This window comes from Amborella trichopoda, chromosome 12, assembly GCF_054954075.1.
Source record: "Amborella trichopoda isolate Santa Cruz 75 chromosome 12, AtrichopodaSantaCruz75HAP2 v2.0, whole genome shotgun sequence".
In the NCBI taxonomy this organism is placed as follows: domain Eukaryota; kingdom Viridiplantae; phylum Streptophyta; class Magnoliopsida; order Amborellales; family Amborellaceae; genus Amborella; species Amborella trichopoda.
In genome coordinates, this window is record NC_142347.1 from 29253517 (window position 1) to 29279058 (window position 25542).

At 33.5% G+C, this 25542-nt stretch overlaps 1 long non-coding RNA gene across 1 annotated transcript; it reads right to left on the reverse strand.

The window, feature by feature from the left end:
• LOC148779515 (uncharacterized) lies at positions 1 to 25542 on the reverse strand. The gene is made up of 2 exons (XR_016046466.1): positions 25459 to 25542; positions 1 to 277 (listed from the first exon to the last, which is right to left on the reverse strand). It is a non-coding gene; the product is annotated as an uncharacterized LOC148779515 (long non-coding RNA).

Sequence of the window (25542 nt, forward strand, 5' to 3'; positions counted from 1 at the left end):
TAGATCTTCTTTAGTGCAACTTAATGTTGTCACTAAATTATTATAAAAAATTCGATAAAGTACATGAGAACATTATTGCCTTGTCCGCATCTTTTCCAACACTTTCAAAGTTTACAAATAATATCGTTGAAAGTGTTCAAATGATCAAAAACTTTTGTCCCCTCTTTCATCCTTAAACTAAACAAATTTGTCTTTAATAGAATATGGTTTGTAAGATATTTGTTTTGGCAAACACTTTCCAATTTCTCCCACGAGCCATTTGTCGTCTTCTCTCCCACTATATGGAATAAAACCTTATTCGTTAGGCACAATCAAATTGTAGTCATAGCCTTAAGATCCATTTCCTCTGATCCTCATTACTCATGAATTTAACATTTTTTTCTTTCTGGGTAATGTTTTTTATAGTACCAAAAGACAATGAAAAAAAAAGAGGTTGAGGCCAAAGGCTCAGGATAGTGAATCCTCAAAAAAACAAAATTCAAAACCAGACCCAAATGATGTTCGAGTTGGTCAGGTCAAATTCCCTAGGAAAGAAATCCACCATGCCAAGTGCATTTCATTCCAGGAAAATCAACAAGATCTCAAATCAAGACCAGGAAAGGTTCCATGGTGGCAAGAGCCAAAAGAGCTCACCAAACTCCATCAGTCCTTCACCAAAATCATTTCAAGTTCTTTGGAAATTTAAAATCACATAAATTCATATCTCTATGAGGACACGAGTTAAAACTACTTACCAAAAAAAATTTCAATTAGATCCAAAACGTATATCCCATACGACATAAAAAGATCAAAAATCAAACTCAGAAAAAGTCCATCCCGTATGACATAAAAAGGTCAGGAATATCAATCAAAATCAATTTCGGAATACCTCTATCCGATGTGATGTAAAACAGTCAGGAAATCAATCTCTACCAAATGTCAAATTCGTGCGAATTAAAAGAGTCAAGACAAGAATATGTCAAACCCATGCGACATAAAAGAGGTGGGGTAGGTATATCCTATACGACGTAAAAAGATCAAAAATCAAACTCCAAAAAAGTCCATCCCGTGTGACATAAAAAGGTCAGGAATATCAATCAAAATCAATTTCAGAAGACGTCTATCCTGTGTGACGTAAAACAGTCGGGAAATCAATCTCTACCAAATGTCAAATTCGTGCGACTTAAAAGAGTCAAGACAAGAATATGTCAAACCCATGCGACATAAAAGAGGTGGGGTAGGTACAAAGATACGTCTATCGTTTCATGATGTAAAACTGCTTAGAGGGCTCCATGGTCACATGAACTTAAAAGGCTAACCGAATCAAATTTGATTTTCAAAATTATCCCCTTTTTTTAAGTTTTTCCCTATATATCCATGAGCATTCAAAAATTTTAATTTCTTTGGTTAAATAGTATGCCCGAAACCCTGTTTTTGTTTTTAAAATTTCTCCTTGTTTTCCAACTTTTCTAAAATTCTTTAAAAAACAAAAAAGTTTCAAAAAGGGGTCGCACATGATATTTCCGGTGCCACGAAATCCATATTGTTATGTTGCAAACCCTTAAGGAAAAAAAACCAGCCTACAAATTCATAAAACTCGAGCCTAAACTGGTGGACCTTTCATAAAACTCGAGCCTAAACTGGTGGACCTTATGAATTTAGAATTAAAGGTTAATAGAAGTTCAACTAGCTAAAACTTCATCACCAATCATTTCTTCTCAATCAAATTCCCATTCAAATGAAAACTAAGCCCAAAAAGCAAATGTCTAAAGGCAAATATAGCTACACTGACGTCCTAGGTAGAATTGAGGTGAACTCAGTCTCAAAGATAGTACAGTTTCTGCTAACTGTCACTTCGGATCCTAATTTTCAATGAGCTCTCATCGCCACTGCCTTAAGGATAGTATAGTGCTAGTTCGATGTCCTATGGATAACAAATATCCATTGGCGTACCGCCTTCCCAAAAAGTACTAGTCATTCAAACTGATGATTACTCATTTCTTTCCATCATGTCTCGAGTGTCTACTTATTTGCCAACCACCCAATATCTCAGGAAAATGCCAAAGAAAGACAACTGTAGACATCCCCTTCGAAACTCTGGCTAAGGGAATTCCTAGTGAGTCATAGGTAACCTAGACCCAGTTTAGATGTCCCCAGTTTAGATGTCCCCAAGCTATTTAAAACACATTCAAATTGAAAAATTTGTTGGAAAGTTAGTACCGCGAGGGGGGGGGGATTATTGGACAAAATAACCAAACTACCCTTATGTGTGACTCATACAGTATTGTGCATGGGCTATGAGCCACGCAAAGAGTCGTGCCACATGATTCACCACGTGTCGTGCAGCCTGATGAGCCTTGGTCGGCCCAAAACTCGTCCCAATCCCATTTAATTAGAATTTTAAGTCAAATGTTTAATTGGAATAATCCAAAAACATATGAAAATCATCTTATTCCCAAAAAAAATAGGACTCAAAGATTAGTTTAATTAATTTCAAGCCTAACAGTCTTAACCTATAAATACTCCCTCAAAATCTTTGGAAAAAACATATTAAACATAACCCAAATATTAGTTAGAAAAATCACTAGAAATATTAGCAAATTCCCAAAAAATTCTATAAATTAGAAAAAAGCGTACATGAATCCTAGAAATTCAAGCAAAATTAGGAAAAATCACAATAAATCCCAAAATTTTGTATTAAACCTTAGGGTATCCCAAATCCCTTAGAAAAACATAGGAAACCATCTCCTATCCTTCAAAATAATTAGGAAAATTCATACGTAAGATCCCTAACCCCTTTTTGAACCCTAGAATCATCGAATCTAGGTAAAATAACACAAGATCCAGCAAATCCAATAAGCGAAAGCATTCAATGATGAGATAGTGGCACAATAAGAGTGGCCTAATCCGAGCTCGAAACTCCAAATTTCATGTTCCTAAGGTAAGAAATATCCCTTATTCTCTTTTAATTTATTATTTTCTTTAGTTTGAGTTTATTTTTTGTAATTTCAATTTATTTTTTTCATAGAGAATTTAGTCAGATTTTAGAAGCTTTTTAAACTCTTATAAACGGATTTCGTGCTAGTACTACTAGTAGGATTAGAGGAGAACTAGATCTACAAAAATATGCGATACTCCTAAACCTATAATTTGAGCGATCCCACTCTCTACTTATATCTAACTACTTAACTTATTTCGCAAGAGATTTGAGCCGAGATTGATCCAAATTTGAGCGCAAACAATATTCTTAGGGCCTGTTTGGGTACATGGATTTCAAGGCATGGAATCCTAATATCTTGGATATTGCCAAAATCTACTGTTTGTGTTGCTTAATGACTAGGATACTCAAAATCAGGAAAATCAAAATCATCGAAATGAGACCTACTTTCACATGATTTCATTTCCACACCAAAACTTATTTTTTTGCATTTTCAAGGCCCATGGATTTCACTCATTAGCTCTCTCGATCCAAAACATAGGGAACATTTGATAGGTATGACAATTTTAGAGAGAGAAAGTACTTAAATTTTTTAAACGGAGAAACTATCTAAAAAAAATTAGAGAGAGAAACTATCTCAAATTTTAAAGAGAGAAAGTGCCAAATGTTTTTAGAGAGATGAACTATCTCAAATTGTTAGACAGAAAATATCTCAATTTTTAAGTTTTAGAGAGAAACTATCCATTTTAGAAAGAAAAAGTACATGCAAATTTTTAGATAGAGAAACTATCTCGATTTTTTAGAGAGAGAAACTATCTCAATTTTTTAAAGAGAAACTACTTCAAAACTTTTAGAGAGAGAAACATTGATAGAGAAACTATATCAAACCTTAAGTTTTAGAGAGAGAAAGTATTATAAAAATTATAGAGAGACAAAATATTCTTAAACTTTTAGAGAGAAATTATTATAAATTCTACAAAGAGAAACTGTCAAAAATTTTTAGAGAGAAATATCTCATTTTTAAGAGCGAGAAACTATCTCGAATTTTGAGTTTTAGAGAGAAAATATCTCAAATTTTAAACTTTAGAGAGAGAAAGTATATCAAATTTTAAAAAGACACTATATCAAATTTTAAAGAGAAACTATTTCAAAATGTAAAGAGAGAAACTATCTCAAACTTGAAGTTTTAGAGAGAGAAAGCATCTTAAAATTTAAGAGAGTCGTACAGTATCGTGCGTTGGCTATGAGCCACACAGATAGTCGGGTCATATGATTCACCACGTGTCGTGCAGCCTGATGGGCCTTGGTTGGTCCATAACGCGTCCAAGACCCATTTAATTAGAATTTTAAGTCAAATGTTTAATTGGAATAATCCAAAAACATATGAAAATCATCTTATTCCCAATAAATATAGGACTCAAAGATTAGTTTAATTAATTTCAAGCCTAACAGTCTTAACCTATAAATACTCCTTCAAATTCTTTGGAAAAAACATATTAAACATAACCCAAATATTAGTTAGAAAAATCACTAGAACTATTAGAAAATTCCCAGAAAATTCTATAAATTAGAAAAAAGCGTATATGAATCCTAGAAATTCAAGCAAAATTAGGAAAAATCACAATAAATCCCAAAATTTTGTATTAAACCTTAGGGTATCCCAAATCCAGTATAAAAACATAGGAAACCATCTCCTATCCTTCAAAATAATTAGGAAAATTCATACGTAAGATCCCTAACCCCTTTCTGAACCCTAGAATCACAGGATCTAGGTAAAATAACACAAGATCCAGCAAATCCAATAAGCGAAAGCATTCAATGATGAGATAGTGGCACAACAAGAGTGGCCTAATCCGAGCTCGAAACACCAGATTTCATGTTCCTAAGGTAAGAAATATCCCTTCTTCTCTTTTAATTTATTATTTTCTTTAGTTTGAGTTTATTTTCTGTAATTTCAATTTATTTTTTTCATAGAGAATTTAGTCAGATTTTAGAAGCTTTTTAAACTCTTATAAACGGATTTCGTGCTAGTACTACTAGTAGGATTAGAGGAGAACTAGATCTACAAAAATATGCGATACTCCTAAACCTATAATTTGAGCGATCCCACTCTCTACTTATATCTAACTACTTAACTTATTTTGCAAGAGATTTGAGCCGAGATTGATCCAAATTTGAGCGCAAACAATATTCTTAGGGCCTGTTTGGGTACATGGATTTCAAGGCATGGAATCCTAATATCTTGGATATTGCCAAAATCTACTGTTTGTGTTGCTTAATGACTAGGATACTCAAAATCAGGAAAATCAAAATCATCGAAATGAGACCTACTTTCACATGATTTCATTTCCACACCAAAACTTATTTTTTTGCATTTTCAAGGCCCATGGATTTCACTCATTGGCTCTCTCGACCCAAAACATAGGGAACATTTGATAGGTATGACAATTTTGGAGACAGAAAGTACTTAAATTTTTTTAAACGGAGAAACTATCTAAAAATTTTTAGAGAGAGAAACTATCTCAAATTTTAACTTTTAGAGAGAGAAAGTTTGTTAAACTTTTAGAGAGAGAAAGTATGTTACAATTTTAGAAAGAGAAAGTATCAAATTTTTTCAGAGAGATGAACTATCTCAAAATTTTAGAGAGAGAAACTGTCTCAATTTTTAATTTTTAGAGAGAGAAAGTATATTAAAATTTTAGAGAGAAAAAGTATGTTAAAATTTTAGAGAGAGAAAGTACCAAATTATTTTACAGAGATGAACTATCTCAAAATTTTAGAGAGAGAAACTATCTCAAATTTTAACTTTTAGAGAGAGAAACTATGTTAAACTTTTAGAGAGAGAAAGTGCCAAATGTTTTTAGAGAGATGAACTATCTCAAAATTTTAGACAGAAAATATCTTATTGTTTAAGTTTTGGAGAGAAACTATCATATTTTAGAGAGAGAAAGTACATGCAAATTTTTAGAGAGAGAAACTATCTCAATTTTTTAAAGAGAGAAACTATCTCAATTTTTTAAAGAGAAACTACTTCAAAACTTTTAGAGAGAGAAACACTGATAGAGAAACTATATCAAACCTTAAGTTTTAGAGAGAGAAGTATTCTAAAAATTATAGAGAGAGAAAATATTCTTAAACTTTTAGAGAGAAATTATTATAAATTCTACAAAGAGAAACTGTCAAAAATTTTTAGAGAGAAATATCTCATTTTTAAGAAAGAGAAATTATCTCGAATTTTGAGTTTTAGAGAGAAAATATCTCAAATTTTAAACTTTAGAGAGATAAAGTATATCAAATTTTAAAAAGACACTATATCAAATTTTAAAGAGAAACTATTTCAAAATGTAAAGAGAGAAACTATCTCAAACTTGAAGTTTTAGAAAGAGAAAGCATCTTAAAATTTAAGAAAGTCGTACAGTATCGTGCGTTGGCTATGAGCCACACAGATAGTCGGGTCACATGATTCACCACGTGTCGCGCAGCCTGATGGGCCTTGGTTGGTCCATAACGCGTCCAAGACCCATTTAATTAGAATTTTAAGTCAAATGTTTAATTGGAATAATCCAAAAACATATGAAAGTCATCTTATTCCCAATAAAAATAGGACTCAAAGATTAGTTTAATTAATTTCAAGCCTAACAGTCTTAACCTATAAATACTCCTTCAAATTCTTTGGAAAAAACATATTAAACATAACCCAAATATTAGTTAGAAAAATCACTAGAACTATTAGAAAATTCCCAGAAAATTCTATAAATTAGAAAAAAGCGTATATGAATCCTAGAAATTCAAGCAAAATTAGGAAAAATCACAATAAATCCCAAAATTTTGTATTAAACCTTAGGGTATCCCAAATCCAGTATAAAAACAGAGGAAACCATCTCCTATCCTTCAAAATAATTAGGAAAATTCATACGTAAGATCCCTAACCCCTTTCTGAACCCTAGAATCACAGGATCTAGGTAAAATAACACAAGATCCAGCAAATCCAATAAGCGAAAGCATTCAATGATGAGATAGTGGCACAACAAGAGTGGCCTAATCCGAGCTCGAAACACCAGATTTCATGTTCCTAAGGTAAGAAATATCCCTTCTTCTCTTTTAATTTATTATTTTCTTTAGTTTGAGTTTATTTTCTGTAATTTCAATTTTTTTCATAGAGAATTTAGTCAGATTTTAGAAGCTTTTTAAACTCTTATAAACGGATTTCGTGCTAGTACTACTAGTAGGATTAGAGGAGAACTAGATCTACAAAAATATGCGATACTCCTAAACCTATAATTTGAGCGATCCCACTCTCTACTTATATCTAACTACTTAACTTATTTCGCAAGAGATTTGAGCCGAGATTGATCCAAATTTGAGCGCAAACAATATTCTTAGGGCCTGTTTGGGTACATGGATTTCAAGGCATGGAATCCTAATATCTTGGATATTGCCAAATTCTACTGTTTGTGTTGCTTAATGACTAGGATACTCAAAATCAGGAAAATCAAAATCATCGAAATGAGACCTACTTTCACATGATTTCATTTCCACACCAAAACCTATTTTTTTGCATTTTCAAGGCCCATGGATTTCACTCATTGGCTCTCTCGACCCAAAACATAAGGAACATTTGATAGGTATGACAATTTTGGAGACAGAAAGTACTTAAATTTTTTTAAACGGAGAAACTATCTAAAAATTTTTAGAGAGAGAAACTATCTCAAATTTTAACTTTTAGAGAGAGAAAGTTTGTTAAAATTTTAGAGAGAGAAAGTATGTTATATTTTAGAGAGAGAAAGTATCAAATTTTTTTAGAGAGATGAACTATCTCAAAATTTTAGAGAGAGAAACTATCTCAATTTTTAATTTTTAGAGAAAGAAAGTATATTAAAATTTTAGAGAGAAAAAGTATGTTAAAATTTTAAAGAGATAGTACCAAATTATCTTACAGAGATGAACTATCTCAAAATTTTAGAGAGAGAAACTATCTCAAATTTTAACTTTTAGAGAGAGAAAGTATGTTAAAATTTTAGAGAGAGAAAGTGCCAAATATTTTTAGAGAGATGAACTATATCAAAATTTTAGACAGAAATTATCTCATTGTTTAAGTTTTGGAGAGAAACTATCGTATTTTAGAGAGAGAAAGTACATGCAAATTTTTAGAGAGAGAAACTATCTCAATTTTTTAAAGAGAAAAACTATCTCAATTTTTTAAAGAGAAACTACTTCAAAACTTTTAGAGAGAGAAACACTGATAGAGAAACTATATCAAACCTTAAGTTTTAGAGAGAGAAAGTATTCTAAAAATTATAGAGAGAGAAAATATTCTTAAACTTTTAGAGAGAAATTATTATAAATTCTACAAAGAGAAACTGTCAAAAATTTTTAGAGAGAAATATCTCATTTTTAAGAGAAAGAAACTATCTCGAATTTTGAGTTTTAGAGAGAAAATATCTCAAATTTTAAACTTTAGTGAGAGAAAGTATATCAAAGTTTAAAAAGACACTATATCAAATTTTAATGAGAAACTATTTCAAAATGAAAAGAGTGAAACTATCTCAAACATGAAGTTTTAGAGAGAGAAAGCATCTTAAAATTTAAGAAATTCGTACAGTATCGTGCGTTGGCTATGAGCCACACAGACAGTCGGGTCACATGATTCACCACGTGTCGTGCAACTTGATGGGCCTTGGTTGGTCCATAACGCGTCCAAGACCCATTTAATTAGAATTTTAAGTCAAATGTTTAATTGGAATAATCCAAAAACATATGAAAGTCATCTTATTCCCAATAAAAATAGGACCAAAGATTAGTTTAATTAATTTCAAGCCTAACAGTCTTAACCTATAAATACTCCCTCAAATTCTTTGGAAAAAACATATTAAACATAACCCAAATATTAGTTAGAAAAATCACTAGAACTATTAGAAAATTCCCAGAAAATTCTATAAATTAGAAAAAAGTTTATATGAATCCTAGAAATTCAAGCAAAATTAGGAAAAATCACAATAAATTCCAAAATTTTGTATTAAACCTTAGGGTATCCCAAATCCCTTATAAAAACTTAGGAAACCATCTCCTATCCTTCAAAATAATTAGGAAAATTCATACGTAAGATCCCTAACCCCTTTCTGAACCCTAGAATCACCGGATCTAGGTAAAATAACACAAGTTCCAGCAAATCCAATAAGCGAAAGCATTCAATGATGAGATAGTGGCACAACAAGAGTGGCCTAATCCGAGCTCGAAACACCAGATTTCATGTTCCTAAGGTAAGAAATATCCCTTATTCTCTTTTAATTTATTATTTTCTTTAGTTTGAGTTTATTTTCTGTAATTTCAATTTATTTTTTTCATAGAGAATTTAGTCAGATTTTAGAAGCTTTTTAAACTCTTATAAACGGATTTCGTGCTAGTACTACTACTAGGATTAGAGGAGAACTAGATCTACAAAAATATGCGATACTCCTAAACCTATAATTTGAGCGATCCCACTCTCTACTTATATCTAACTACTTAACTTGTTTCGCAAGAGATTTGAGCCGAGATTGATCCAAATTTGAGCGCAAACAATATTCTTAGGGCCAGTTTGGGTACATGGATTTCAAGCCATGGAATCCTAATATCTTGGATATTGCCAAAATCTACTGTTTGTGTTGCTTAATGACTAGGACACTTAAAATCAGGAAAATCAAAAGCATCGAAATGAGACCTACTTTCACATGATTTCATTTCCACACCAAAACCTTTTTTTTTTGCATTTTCAAGGCCCATGGATTTCACTCATTGGCTCTCTCGACCCAAAACATAGGGAACATTTGATAGGTATGACAATTCTCGAGAGAGAAAGTACTTAAATTTTTTAAAACGGAGAAACTATCTAAAAATTTTTAGAGAGAGAAACTATCTCAAATTTTAACTTTTAGAGAGAGAAAGTTTGTTAAAATTTTTGAGAGAGAAAGTATGTTACAATTTTAGAAAGAGAAAGTATCAAATTTTTTTAGAGAGATGAACTATCTCAAAATTTTAGAGAGAGAAACTGTCTCAATTTTTAATTTTTAGAGAGAGAAAGTATTTTAAAATTTTAGAGAGAAAAAGTATGTTAAAATTTTAAAGAGATAGTACCAAATTATCTTACAGAGATGAACTATCTCAAAAGTTTAGAGAGAGAAACTATCTCAAATTTTAACTTTTAGAGAGAGAAAGTATGTTAAAATTTTAGAGAGAGAAAGTGCCAAATATTTTTATAGAGATGAACTATATCAAAATTTTAGACAGAAATTATCTCATTGTTTAAGTTTTGGAGAGAAACTATCGTATTTTAGAGAGAGAAAGTACATGCAAATTTTTAGAGAGAGAAACTATCTCAATTTTTTAAAGAGAGAAACTATCTCAATTTTTTTAAAGAGAAACTACTTCAAAACTTTTAGAGAGAGAAACACTGATAGAGAAACTATATCAAACCTTAAGTTTTAGAGAGAGAAAGTATTCTAAAAATTATAGAGAGAGAAAATATTCTTAAACTTTTAGAGAGAAATTATTATAAATTCTACAAAGAGAAACTGTCAAAACTTTTTAGAGAGAAATATCTCATTTTTAAGAAAGAGAAACTATCTCGAATTTTGAGTTTTAGAGAGAACATATCTCAAATTTTAAACTTTAGAGAGAGAAAGTATCTCAAATTTTAAAAAGACACTATATCAAATTTTAAAGAGAAACTATTTCAAAATGTAAAGAGAGAAACTATCTCAAACTTGAAGTTTTAGAGAGAGAAAGCATCTTAAAATTTAAGAAATTCGTACAGTATCGTGCGTTGGCTATGAGCCACACAGAAAGTCGGGTCACATGATTCACCACGTGTCGTGCAGCTTGATGGGCCTTGGTTGGTCCATAACGCGTCCAAGACCCATTTAATTAGAATTTTAAGTCAAATGTTTAATTGGAATAATCCAAAAACATATGAAAGTCATCTTATTTCCAATAAAAATAGGACTCAAAGATTAGTTTAATTAATTTCAAACCTAACAGTCTTAACCTATAAATACTCCCTCAAATTCTTTGGAAAAAACATATTAAACATAACCCAAATATTAGTTAGAAAAATCACTATAACTATTAGAAAATTCCCAGAAAATTCTATAAATTAGAAAAAAGCGTATATGAATCCTAGAAATTCAAGCAAAATTAGGAAAAATCACAATAAATCCCAAATTTTTGTATTAAACCTTAGAGTATCCCAAATCCCTTATAAAAACATAGGAAACCATCTCCTATCCTTCAAAATAATTAGGAAAATTCATACGTAAGATCCCTAACCCCTTTCTGAACCCTAGAATCACCGGATCTAGGTAAAATAACACAAGTTCCAGCAAATCCAATAAGCGAAAGCATTCAATGATGAGATAGTGGCACAACAAGAGTGGCCTAATCCGAGCTCGAAACACGAGATTTCATGTTCCTAAGGTAAAAAATATCCCTTATTCTCTTTTAATTTATTATTTTCTTTAGTTTGAGTTTATTTTCTGTAATTTCAATTTATTTTTTTCATAGAGAATTTAGTCAGATTTTAGAAGCTTTTTAAACTCTTATAAACGGATTTCGTGCTAGTACTACTAGTAAGATTAGAGGAGAACTAGATCTACAAAAATATGCGATACTCCTAAACCTATAATTTGAGCGATCCCACTCTCTACTTATATCTAACTACTTAACTTTTTTCGCAGGAGATTTGAGCCGAGATTGATCCAAATTTGACCGCAACCAATATTCTTAGGGCCTGTTTGGGTACATGGATTTCAAGGCATGGAATCCTAATATCTTGGATATTGCCAAAATCTACTGTTTGTGTTGCTTAATGACTAGGATACTCAAAATCAGGAAAATCAAAAGCATCGAAATGAGACCTACTTTCACATGATTTCATTTCCACACCAAAACCTATTTTTTTGCATTTTCAAGGCCCATGGATTTCACTCATTGGCTCTCTCGACCCAAAACATAGAGGACATTTGATAGGTATGACAATTTTAGAGAGAGAAAGTACTTAAATTTTTTTAAACGGAGAAACTATCTAAAAATTTTTAAAGAGAAAAACTATCTAAAATTTTAACTTTTAGAGAGAGAAAGTTTGTTAAAATTTTAGAGAGAGAAAGTATGTTACAATTTTAGAAAGAGAAAGTAGCAAATTTTTTTAGAGAGATGAACTATCTCAAAATTTTAGAGAGAGAAACTATCTCAATTTTTAATTTTTAGAGAGAGAAAGTATTTTAAAATTTTAGAGAGAAAAAGTATGTTAAAATTTTAGAGAGAGAAAGTACCAAATTATTTTACAGAGATGAACTATCCCAAAATTTTAGAGAGAGAAACTATCTCAAATTTTAACTTTTAGAGAGAGAAAGTATGTTAAAATTTTAGAGAGAGAAAGTGCCAAATGTTTTTAGAGAGACGAACTATCTCAAAATTTTAGATAGAAAATATCTTATTGTTTAAGTTTTGGAGAGAAACTATCATATTTTAGAGAGAGAAAGAACATGCAAATTTTTAGAGAGAGAAACGATCTCAATTTTTTAAAGAGAGAAACTATCTCAATTTTTTAAAGAGAAACTACTTCAAAAATTTTAGAGAGAGAAACACTGATAGAGAAACTATATCAAACCTTAAGTTTTAGAGAGAGAAAGTATTCTAAAAATTATAGAGAGAGAAAATATTCTTCAACTTTTAGAGAGAAATTATTATAAATTCTACAAAAGGAAACTGTCAAAAATTTTTAGAGAGAAATATCTCATTTTAAGAAAGAGAAACTATCTCGAATTTTGAGTTTTAGAGAGAAAATATCTCAAATTTTAAACTTTAGAGAGAGAAAGTATATCAAATTTTAAAAAGACACTATATCAAATTTTAAAGAGAAACTATTTCAAAATGTAAAGAGAGAAACGATCTCAAACTTGAAGTTTTAGAGAGAGAAAGCATCTTAAAATTTAAGAGAGTCGTACAGTATCGTGCGTTGGCTATGAGCCACACAGATATTCGGGTCACATGATTCACCACGTGTCGTGCAGCTTGATGGGCCTTGGTTGATCGATAACGCGTCCAAGACCCATTTAATTAGAATTTTAAGTCAAATGTTTAATTGGAATAATCCAAAAACATATGAAAGTCATCTTATTCCCAATAAAAATAGGACTCAAAGATTAGTTTAATTAATTTCAAGCCTAACAGTCTTAACCTATAAATACTCCCTCAAATTCTTTGGAAAAAACATATTAAACATAACCCAAATATTAGTTAGAAAAATCACTAGAACTATTAGAAAATTCCCAGAAAATTCTAGAAATTAGAAAATTCTCAGAAAATTCTATAAATTAGAAAAAAGCGTATATGAATCCTTGAAATTCATGCAAAATTAGGAAAAATCACAATAAATCCCAAAATTTTGTATTAAACCTTAGGGTATCCCAAATCCCTTATAAAAACATAGGAAACCATCTCCTATCCTTCAAAATAATTAGGAAAATTCATACGTAAGATCCCTAACCCCTTTCTGAACCCTAGAATCACCGGATCTAGGTAAAATAACAAAAGTTCCAGCAAATCCAATAAGCGAAAGCATCCAATGATGAGATAGTGGCACAACAAGAGTGGCCTAATCCGAGCTCGAAACACCAGATTTCATGTTCCTAAGGTAAGAAATATCCCTTATTCTCTTTTAATTTATTATTTTCTTTAGTTTGAGTTTATTTTCTGTAATTTCAATTTATTTTTTTCATAGAGAATTTAGTCAGATTTTAGAAGCTTTTTAAACTCTTATAAACGGATTTCGTGCTAGTACTACTAGTAGGATTAGAAGAGAACTAGATCTACAAAAATTTGCGATACTCCTAAACCTATAATTTGAGCGATCCCACTCTCTACTTATATCTAACTACTTAACTTATTTCGCAAGAGATTTGAGCCGAGATTGATCCAAATTTGAGCGCAAACAATATTCTTAGGGCCTGTTTGGGTACATGGATTTCAAGGCATGGAATCCTAATATCTTGGATATTGCCAAAATCTACTGTTTGTGTTGCTTAATGACTAGGATACTCAAAATCAGGAAAATCAAAAGCATCGAAATGAGACCTACTTTCACATGATTTCATTTCCACACCAAAACCTATTTTTTTGCATTTTCAAGGCGCATGGATTTCACTCATTGGCTCTCTCGACCCAAAACATAGGGAACATTTGAAAGGTATGACAATTTTAGAGAGAGAAAGTACTTAAATTTTTTTAAACGGAGAAACTATCTAAAAATTTTTAGAGAGAGAAACTATCTCAAATTTTAACTTTTAGAGAGAGAAAGTTTGTTAAAATTTTAGAGAGAGAAAGTATGTTACAGTTTTAGAGAGAGAAAGTATCAAATTTTTTTAGAGAGATGAACTATCTCAAAATTTTAAAGAGAGAAACTATCTCAATTTTTAATTTTTAGAGAGAGAAAGTATATTAAAATTTTAGAGAGAAAAAGTATGTTAAAATTTTAGATAGAGAAAGTACCAAATTATTTTACAGAGATGAACTATCTCAAAATTTTAGAGAGAGAAATTATCTCAAATTTTAACATTTAGATAGAGAAAGTATGTTAAAAATTTAGAGAGAGAAAGTGTCAAATGTTTTTAGAGAGACGAACTATCTCAAAATTTTAGATAGAAAATATCTTATTGTTTACGTTTTGGAGAGAAACTATCATATTTTAGAGAGAGAAAGTACATGCAAATTTTTAGAGAGAGAAACTATCTCAATTTTTTAAAGAGAGAAACTATCTCAATTTTTTTAAAGAGAAACTACTTCAAAACTTTTAGAGAGAGAAACACTGGTAGAGAAACTATATCAAACCTTAAGTTTTAGAGAGAGAAAGTATTCTAAAAATTATAGAGAGAGAAAATATTCTTAAACTTTTAGAGAGAAATTATTATAAATTCTACAAAGAGAAACTGTCAAAAATTTTTAGAGAGAAATAACTCATTTTTAAGAGAGAGAAACAATCTCGAATTTTGAGTTTTAGAGAGAAAATATCTCAAATTTTAGACTTTAGAGAGAGAAAGTATATCAAATTTTAAAAAGACACTATATCAAATTTTAAAGAGAAACTAATTCAAAATGTAAAGAGAGAAATTATCTCAAACTTGAAGTTTTAGAGAGAGAAAGCATCTTAAAATTTAAGAGAGTCGTACAGTATCGTGCGTTGGCTATGAGCCACACAGATGGTCGGGTCACATGATTCACCACGTGTCGTGCCGCCTGATGGGCCTTGGTTGGTCCATAACGCGTCCAAGACCCATTTAATTAGAATTTTAAGTCAAATGTTTAATTGGAATAATCCAAAAACATATGAAAATCATCTTATTCCAAATAAAAACAGGACTCAAAGATTAGTTTAATTAATTTCAAGCCTAATAGTCTTGACCTATAAATACTCCCTCAAATTCTTTGGAAAAAACATATTAAACATAACCCAAATATTAGTTAGAAAAATCACTAGAACTATTAGAAAACTCCCAGAAAATTCTATAAATTAGAAAAAAGCGTATATGAATCCTAGAAATTCAAGCAAAATTAGGAAAAATCACAATAAATCCCAAAATTTTGTATTAAACCTTAGGGTATCTCAAATCCTTTATAAAAACATAGGAAACCATCTCCTATCCTTCAAAATAATTAGGAAAATTCATGCGTAAGATCCCTAACCCCTTTCTGAACCCTAGAATCACCGGATCTAGGTAAAATAACACAAAATCCAGCAAATCCAATAAGCGAAAGCATTCAATGATGAGATAGTGGCACAACAAGAGTGGCCTAATCCGAGCTCGAAACACTAGATTTCATGTTCCTAAGGTAAGAAATATCCCTTATTCTCTTTTAATTTATTATTTTCTTTAGTTTGAGTTTATTTTCTGTAATTTCAATTTATTTTTTTCATAGAGAATTTAGTCAGATTTTAGAAGCTTTTTAAACTCTTATAAACGGATTTCGTGCTAGTACTACTAGTAGGATTAGAGGAGAACTAGATCTACAAAAATATGCGATACTCCTAAACCTATAATTTGAGCGATCCCACTCTCTACTTATATCTAACTACTTAACTTATTTCGCAAGAGATTTGAGCCGAGATTGATCCAAATTTGAGCACAAACAATATTCTTAGGGCCTGTTTGGGTACATGGATTTCAAGGCATGGAATCCTAATATCTTGGATATTGCCAAAATCTACTGTTTGTGTTGCTTAATGACTAGGATACTCAAAATCAGGAAAATCAAATTCATCGAAATGAGACCTACTTTCACATGATTTCATTTCCACACCAAAACCTATTTTTTTGCATTTTCAAGGCCCATGGATTTCACTCATTGGCACTCTCGACCCAAAACATAGGGAACATTTGATAGGTATGACAATTTTAGGGAGAGAAAGTACTTAAATTTTTTTAAACGGAGAAACTATCTAAAAATTTTTAGAGAGAGAAACTATCTCAAATTTTAACTTTTAGAGAGAGAAAGTTTGTTAAAATTTTAGAGAGAGAAAGTATGTTACAATTTTAGAGAGAGAAATTATCAAATTTTTTTAGAGAGATGAACTATCTCAAAATTTTAGAGAGAGAAACTATCTCAATTTTTAATTTTTAGAGAGAGAAAGTATATTAAAATTTTAGAAAGAAAAAGTATGTTAAAATTTTAGAGAGAGAAAGTACCAAATTATTTTACAGAGATGATCTATCTCAAAATTTTAGAGAGAGAAACTATCTCAAATTTTAAAATTTTAGAGAGAGAAAGTGCCAAATGTTTTTAGAGAGATGAACTATCTCAAAATTTTAGACAGAAAATATCTCATTGTTTAAGTTTTGGAGAGAAACTATCATATTTTAGAGAGAGAAAGTACATGCAAATTTTTAGAGAGAAACTATCTCAATTTTTTAAAGAGAACCTACTTCAAAACTTTTAGAGAGAGACACACTGATAGAGAAACTATATCAAATCTTAAGTTTTAGAGAGAGAAAGTTTTCTAGAAATTATAGAGAGAGAAAATATTCTTAAACTTTTAGAGAGAAATTATTATAAATTATAGAAAGAGAAATTGTCAAAAAAATTTAGAGAGAAATATCTCATTTTTAAGAGAGATAAACTATCTCGAATTTTGAGTTTTAGAGGGAAAATATCTCAAATTAAGTTTTAGAGAGAGAAAATATCTCAAATTAAGTTTTAGAGAGAGAAAATATCTCAAATTTTAAATTTTAGAGAGAGAAAGTATATCAAATTTTCGAGAGACACTATATCAAATTTTAAAGAGAATATATTTCAAAATGTAAAGAGAGAAACTATCTCAAGCTTGAAGTTTTAAAGAAAGAAAGCCTCTTAAAATTTAAGAGAGTAACTATATCAAATTTTAAAGAGAGAAAGTAAATAAAAAATTTTAGAAAAATAAATTATTGCAAAATTTTTAGAAAAAAATTATATCAAATTCTAGCTCTTAGAAAGAGAAAGTATCTTAAACTCTGAGTGAACAACTATATCATATTTTAGAAAGTGAAACTACATAAAACTTTTTAGAAAGAGAAACTATCTCAAAATTATTGAAGAGGGGAACTATCTCAAGTTTTAAGTTTTAAAGAGAGAGTATTTTAAAATTTTAGAAAGAGAAACTATATTAAATTTTAGAGAGAGTAAAGTACCTAAAATTTTTAGAGAGGGCAATTATCTAAAAATTTGTAGACAAACAATTTCAAATTTTAAATTTTGGATAGAAAGTATATTAAATTTTAGAGAGAGAAATCATGTAAAATTTTAGAGAGAGAAAGAGAGAAATCATATAAAATTTAGAGAGAGAAACTATCTCAAAATTTTTATAGATACACTTGTTTACAGTGCAAATCAGAGAGATCTTGAGAGGAAGATCCCTCTAATCAAAACACCAAGAACTGATTTTTTTAAAAAGAGTCATAAAGAGTGGGGAAAATCAAATTCTGATTTGAGGTAAGATCTGCTCATTCTGAGCAGATCTGCTCGCAAATTAGTGACAAAGCTAGCATCGATCTGAAATACGAAATAGGAAATAAAATACAATTAAACAGATTTAATCTAATAAAAATAAAAAATACAAAAACGAAATGCCGAAAGGTGAAAGGAATACTAGACAGGGCTAGTTGGTCCGGGACTCCCGTGGCTTCGAGGCCTCGCCCATATCAGGAAGGGCTGAGTTTATGCCATACGTCCTCTTTGTCTCTCTCTTCAAGTCTTGACCAAGTCTAGGCTTGGTTGAATGGCTTTCTTAATCTAAAGGTTGCTTAAAACTAGGGATTTCCTAGATCGAGATTTTTCTTACTTTGGGCTCTTTCTCTCTAACTTCTAGCCTCTCACGTCTCAGCTCTCTCTCTCTCTTGGCCTATACATCCCACCTTCCCTTAGGCACGCTAGTTTTTTCTCTTAAAGACCTAATCGGGGTGTAGAATAGAAACTATAGGATTTTGCAAGGTATAGAATGGATAGCTACTAAAACTATGGGTGTGGAATGGATAACTACTAAAAACTATGGGATTTGCTAGGTGTAAAATGGATAACTACTAAAAGCTAGATATTTGCTAGATGTAAATTGAGTAACTTCTAAACACTACAAGATTTGTTAGGATGGGGACCATGGATTACGGTGGTCTATGGTTAGGGGTCTACTGAAATAGTGTAGTTCAATGGGTTTTCTAAAGTTCGAAAAATCATGGAATTTGCCGGTTTTTAAAAAATGGGGTGTTTACAGATGCCCCTTTTTGACACTCCCTGTTCTTCAAGGGACAGGCAAGTGGCAAAGAAGTAGACACTCTTTAGTACTCCATGTCCTTCGTAGGACATGTGAGTGGCAAAGATAATGCAAACATTTTAAATTTCATCTTGACGTTTCGTGGTCAGAGGGCACACCAACTATCCCTCCAAGACATTACTCTCCCCGCTCACCCACCTAGGGTATTTTTATTTCTAGGGTTTTCAACGTGAGATGTCGGTGAGTTACGCAAGCTTGAAACTCGAGTTGGATTTTCTGGTCATGCCACTTAACTTCAGGGGCTTTCACAATTTCAAATTCTTAAACTTGTTATTTTCTTTGATTCCCTTAGGGTTTCCTAAGCTCAATTTGAAGAGAGAGATGAGGCGGGAATGCGGTAATCATTATATACGGGTGTCCAAGTTCCTTCGTTTTTAAAAGTCTTTTCAGAAATTTTGAAGACAACAGAGGAATTTTGAAATATAACCCAGAACTTGGACAAGTTACGATTTTAACAAAGAAATCAAATTTTTTGAAGACACAAGACAGATAATGAAAATTTAGAAAATGAGAAATATATTTTAAAAACCAAATGTTTAGTTAGCAATTTTAACTCATGCAACCATAGAGCCCTCTAAGCAATTTAACATCATGCAGCGATGGACAGGGTAGTTGGCAATTATACTCATACAACCATGGAGTGTTCTTATTTTTTTTTAAAGAATAGTTTTGAAATGAAATTTTTAAGATTTTTTTTTTCTTTTTTTCAAACGTGGGTCTTACAGTTTAACCACGTGTGACCCCTTTGGTGGACCCTATATGAGCGTGCCGGGTCCTTGCTTGAATCTTCAAGACGAGGAATCATTAAGTATTTCTTTATCTTCCAATCTCAACTCTTGTATTTCAATTCAAATGAGAGTTCTCTAGAGTTTTTGAGCAAAATATGGTTTTGAAAATATAGGATACTGCCCCTGGGTATTCAAAATCTCTTTGGATTTTCGATTTCGTTCCTACACCATTCACCTTTCGAAGTCTAGATGATCGATGTCCTTAACAAAGTTCCATCAAGCTAATGCCTATTGATTTTTATTTTGACACCATTCTGACTCAGGAAGAAGGAAGAGAATATGTTTAGAGAGAAAAGACTTTGTAGAATATAAGGAAGGAGAAAACTTCTTCTTTTCATCGCCCCTGGATTCCCTTTCGGATGTTAAGCCCAGTAGCTTTTTTTCCAACGCTTGGGGTTCTTTTTGGATTTTAAATTCAGCGAAATTTTTATTTTTTTTTGTTCATCCCCCCGGGGTCCCTTTCGGGTGTTCAGTCGGTTGCATTTTTTTCCAACGCTTTGGGTTCCTTTTGGATTTTCAGCCCAACGGAATTTTTTTTTTGGAAGAAGAAGAAGAAGAAGAAAATGATGACAAACGAAGAGGAGGAGGAGGACGAAGAAGAGTCAATGTGCCTCTTCTTTTTTTTTTTGTGGCAATTCGCTCTAAGATCATGTAGGAATTCGATCATCTTTCTCTGCTCCAAGTGGCAGTGAGGTTGTAATATCGGTTATCCTCTTATTTCCTTTGCCCCAAGTTGGCATCCAATATCTCTTTGACAATGGTTGTTGAATTTCTTCTGAAGTTTTCCTTTGAACTGCTCCACTTGAACTTTGATTTTGGGACTAAAAACCACTCTTAGTTTCCTAATTCCTCAATCTTTTGTGTGGACAGGCAAGCTCATTAGATCCTTCCCATTAATGGGATAATTTGTGTTATTCATTAGGTGTTAATGCTTTTTGAAGTTTGAGGCGTGAATGCCCCATTTGGTTTTTTTTTACATGGGGTGAGTGATCACCCAACTCCTTTTCGATTGTCTCTTTCATTCCAGATTTTGTGTTTATTTTTCAGGAGTTAATTCCGTAGTAGGCTCCTTCTCAATGCTTAAGCTCGGGTGAAACTCTCGCACAAGAAGAGTTATTTAGTTAATATTGGATGGCCTTATGGCAAGTTGGGAGTTAACAAAAAAAGATTCAATCTCATTAACTGCCCCAGTTGTGCCCTCTACATAAGAGGAGATTGCCCCTATTGAGTAGTTTGATGGGGTTGTCTCTGCCTGGCATTATGTTTTATTAGAAACTTGTTCTTCATGAGATGAACTTTATTGCTATGGGGTTGCCTCGGTTATCGGAGTTGCGCTCCTACCCCAGTTAAGCTTTGGAAATCTCTCCTCTTGACGAGGTGACCCAATTTGGTCATCAGCTTTTAATTCTTTGTCCGAGATGGGTGGATCATCTAGGAAGTACTGTGAAGACGGCTCAGGTGGTCCTCTTAGAATTTCCAAAAGGACAACTTCTTTTGATATTTGAGGCAATAGATCTCCTTGAAGAATTTGCTCATCTGCCTCCTCTTGAGTTATTGTCCCAGAATTAAGGTTCTTCTTGTCACCATGAGTTTGGGAATCCACAGTTTCAGAGTCTTGGTTGAGCTTATGCTGGAGTTCATCTTGATCTTGCGAGTTTGATTCATTGTCACACATGTGTTAATCTTTCATTGTATTAATTTGGAAGTACGTATTGAGGGGATCATCTACCCCAATTTGTTATCGATGATGGGGACTTCTTGTACCACTTTGGGGACTGCATCTTGGAGTGGAATTCCACATGTGATGACCCTTTCTCGTGTCCTTTTTTAGGTTAACTACTGGGTGAGCTTATGCTCGTTTTGTTCTTCATCTATTGGACTTTCCGGTTGAGTTCTTCTTGTGCTCCAAAGTCATTGTAGATGTTTTTCGGGTTTGGGTGCAGTTTGTGATTCTTATGAGTTAATCAGGTTGACATCCAAACTGTTTGTTGAGACATCTAGAGTTTTTGTTTTTCCTCTACCATCATCCTCTTTCTTTCTGACACTTATCGTATCGTTATCAATGAGGTCTTGAACTCTAAGCCTAAAAGCTCAGCATTCTTCAATGTTATGAACATAATTTTGATGTCACTCACACCATCGAGATGTATCACCTCCATGGAAGGGAGGAATCCTAGCTACTGCAGGTAATTCTATGAGCCTTGCCTTAAGCAACTTCTTAATGACATCAGTCATAGGCTCATTAATGGGAGTGAATTCCCTTGGTGTGGAAGTCTGCATTCTCCATGTGGTAGAGTAATTTTTAGTCCTTTCTTGTGAATGATTTCCAAAAAGGTTGTTTTTCTTAATCATGTTCACCTCTCCTTCTTAAGAGGGCTCTTCACCAGTCGAGTTATCAAAGACTATGGCCTCATCTTCCTTGGCCTGTTCATAACGCGCTACTCTTTCGAGCATAATGTCAAACGAGTAAGAGACCAACCCATTGCTAAAGAATGTGACTTATTCTGAAGTCATGTTCTCTAATGCTATGCCTACCTTCGCAGATTCACGGAGTGTGGTTTCGACGACTAGCATAGCGGCCTCTCTAAATCTTGTTATAAATTCAAAGGGAGACTCGCCCGACTTCTGTTTGGTGGATGTTAGCTCACCAAGGGTAATGGGTCTTGGCCCTGCCCACAATAACGGAAAGAAAATTGCCTGAACATTTCGTCAGGAGTTACTTGAGAGGCCTATAGACTCACCCAAGGCTTTTCTTATAAGTCATATGAGAACATGACCTTAAGATGGTTGGGTAGGTCTCGCAGCGTATGGACCATTAATAAGTACGCGTTGATGTGTGCCTCAGGATCCTCTTTCCCAGAAAATTTGTTTATGAATTGTAGCATCACAAACCCGACTAGTAGATCTTTAAAGTATCCTAGAGTCTTTTGTGCGTAGGCTTTAGAGCTGAGAAATCTCATATTCTCATTTTCTCTAAAAAGTCTTGGAGGCGTTTCATGTGGGTGAATTGAGCCGTTATTATAACAGTGACCTGACTCGGCTGCATGGCCTGTTGAACCTGCATTTGTGGTATGTGGCTTGTATAGACTGGTTGTTGGGCCCATGTAGCGGGTTGCCCCAAGGATGAACCTGGGGAATGTGTTGAACTTGATTTGCCGATTGTCGGCTTATAAACTCACCCAAGTTGAATTGAGCCAGAACAGACCCATTACTTAGAGTTTGTACTACTTAGCCATGCAAGAAGGCTTGTAGGTTAGAATCACCACTTGACTGGGATGGACGACTCGAGCTGCTATGATGGCTAGACCTCTGACCTTGGGCAGTGAAGTCCGTTTGTCCTTGACCTTGACTGGATGATCTAACCCTAGGGTCATGATATTCTCTTGCCCCAGCATTGGACTGAAATAGTGAAGGGAGGCCATAACTAATGTCAGATGGAGTCTGTCCTCGAGCTAATCCAGAACTCGAGTGATGATTAGAGTTAGAATCATAGCCCCGAGTTGATTGGATTGGCAGGCTAGTATCTCTAGGGTTATCATGGTTTGAGCCAACAAGTTGGGCTTGGTTTATAGCTTGAGCTTCTGAACTAATCGGCTTGGATTTACTATGCTAGATGGTGTACCCTTGGTTCAGCAGGTCTTGGAAGAATGCATGCACCTTAGGATTGTCTTGATACCAGTTAGGTCAAAGTTCTGACTTTCACTGATGCTGGGTTGCTTGGGCAGACTTTTTCTAGCTGTATGTCAACCCACTTGCCCCCTAATTGGCTGATTACTAAGACTTGAATAATGGGCTGCTAATTGAAAATCGGGGTTAACTCGACTGGGATTGACTGACTCAGAGATCTGAGCCAAGGCCTTACCTTTGGCATATTGACTGGATTTGAGGCTAACCCCCATGTCTTAGAGGATTGCCCCTGGCCTAACCCCTTGACTGTTCAGGGTATTACGGACCCTACTAACATGTTGGCCCGCGGCTTCTAAATCATGGCCCTGCTCAAACCATTAGGTATGGTTCTATGTGGGTCGAGACTCAGCTCACTGACACGAGTGTTATGGATTTGTAAGGGAGCACTGTGATGTTGCATGTACGACTGACTGGGTTCCTTGGATCTAGACATGGCTGGAGTCGTAAGGTTGGACCTTGCTCTGATTTCATCTTGGGCCATGACTCCTAGAATTGTGCTAAATTAGAAGGGTAGACTTGGCTTGGGCATGGACCTAGATTAGGCTTGATGGACTTAAGTTTGAATCCTGAACAGAGGTGAGCCCAGTCTAAGTGTAGGGACAACTCTGAATCTAGACCTAAGCGAAGACCAGACTATATGGATCTTGCTAGACTCGATGGGTTTCAGTTTGAACCCTGAGTTACGATAAACCTAGTCTAGTTCTAGAGGCAACTACATACTTAGACCTAGGCTAGGACCTAGACTGAGATCTAGACTAGATGGGTATGAGTCTTGGCTCGGACCGAGAGGGAGCCCAGGTTCAGACCTGGGAGTGAACCTAGTTCGGACCTAGGCATGAACCTGGTTCGGACTTGGGCTAAGTTAAGCACAAGCCTGAGCTTGAACTTAGAGGGTTAGTTATCAGATCGGTTGTTGACCTGAACTAAATCAAGGTTGGGTTGGGCCCAAGCTTTGGCTTGGACCAAAAGGGGGCCTAGGTTCGGACCTAGGTGTGAACCTAGTTCGAACCTGGGCTAGGCTGAGCACAAGTCAGGACTTAGACCCAGAAGGTTTTGAAAATCAGACCGGGTATGGACCCGGACTAGATCAAGGTTGTGTTAGGCACGAACCTTGGCTCGAACAAAAAGGGGGCCTTGGTTTGGATCAATGTGTAAACCTGGTTCGGACCTAGGCTAAGCTGGGTACAAGACTGGACTTAGGCCAGAAGGTTTCAATTATAGACCGAGTGTGGGCTCGGACTAAGGTTGAGGTGAGATTTGGTGTGATTCTTGGCTCAGACCAAAAAGGGACCTAGGTTCAAACCTAAGTGTGAACCTGATTCAGACCTGGGTTGGGCTGAGTATGAGCTTGGACTCAGACCCAGCAGGGTTCAGCTCGAATTAACAAAATTTAAGAACGGGAAGAAAATGACAGATAATAACAAGTTAACAAAATTTTGATGGAAAGAAAAAAAAAAAGACCTTAGAGGCTTGAGTAGAAGTTGCCAGAAATAGGGAAGACTGTTTTTTTTCTTAAAGACACTTCTAAAGAAAAAGGTTTTTTCCTTGTCTTTTTTTTTTTAAGAAATTTCCTTTTTTGAAAATGACAAACACCACAAAAGCTTGTTTTTTTAGCAAGAAAGTTTTTTTAAAAAAATATATATTTAAAAAGAAAATCAACGAAATAGAATGGATTAACTACCGGTGATAAAATGGTGGTTGCTCTCTCATGTTTTTAGGGAAAATAAATTATGACCATGAAGAGAGAAAGCCCTTTTTTTTTTTTTTTTGAGAAAAAAAAGATACCTAAAAATATGGAGATTTTTTTTCAGTAAAGTGATTTTTTAAATGAAAAAAGATTTAAAACAGTCCGAGAAAAAATATTTTTTAGTCTCTTGGCCCTTTTAATTTTTCAAAAACATGCCCTTGAAACAGAAATCTAGGGCTTTTTTTTTTTATACGGATCTAGCTCAAAATGCCCCATGGTGGGGGCCAAACTGTTTACAGTGCAAATCGGAAAGATCTTCAAAGGAAGATCTCTCTTATCTGAACACCACAAACTGATTTTTTTAAAATAGTGATAAAGAGTGGGGAAAATCAAATTCTGATTTGAGGCCAGATCTGCTCATTTATGAGCAGATCTGCTCTCAGATCAGCGGCAGAGCCATCATCGATCTGAAATACGAAATAGGAAATACAATGAAATAAAACGGATTTAATCTAATAAAAATAAAAAATACAGAAAGGTAAAAAAATACCAGAGCGGGCCAGTTGGCCCGGGACTCCCAAGGCTTCGAGGCCTCGCCCGTATCAGGACCGGCTGAGTTTATGTCGTGCGTCCT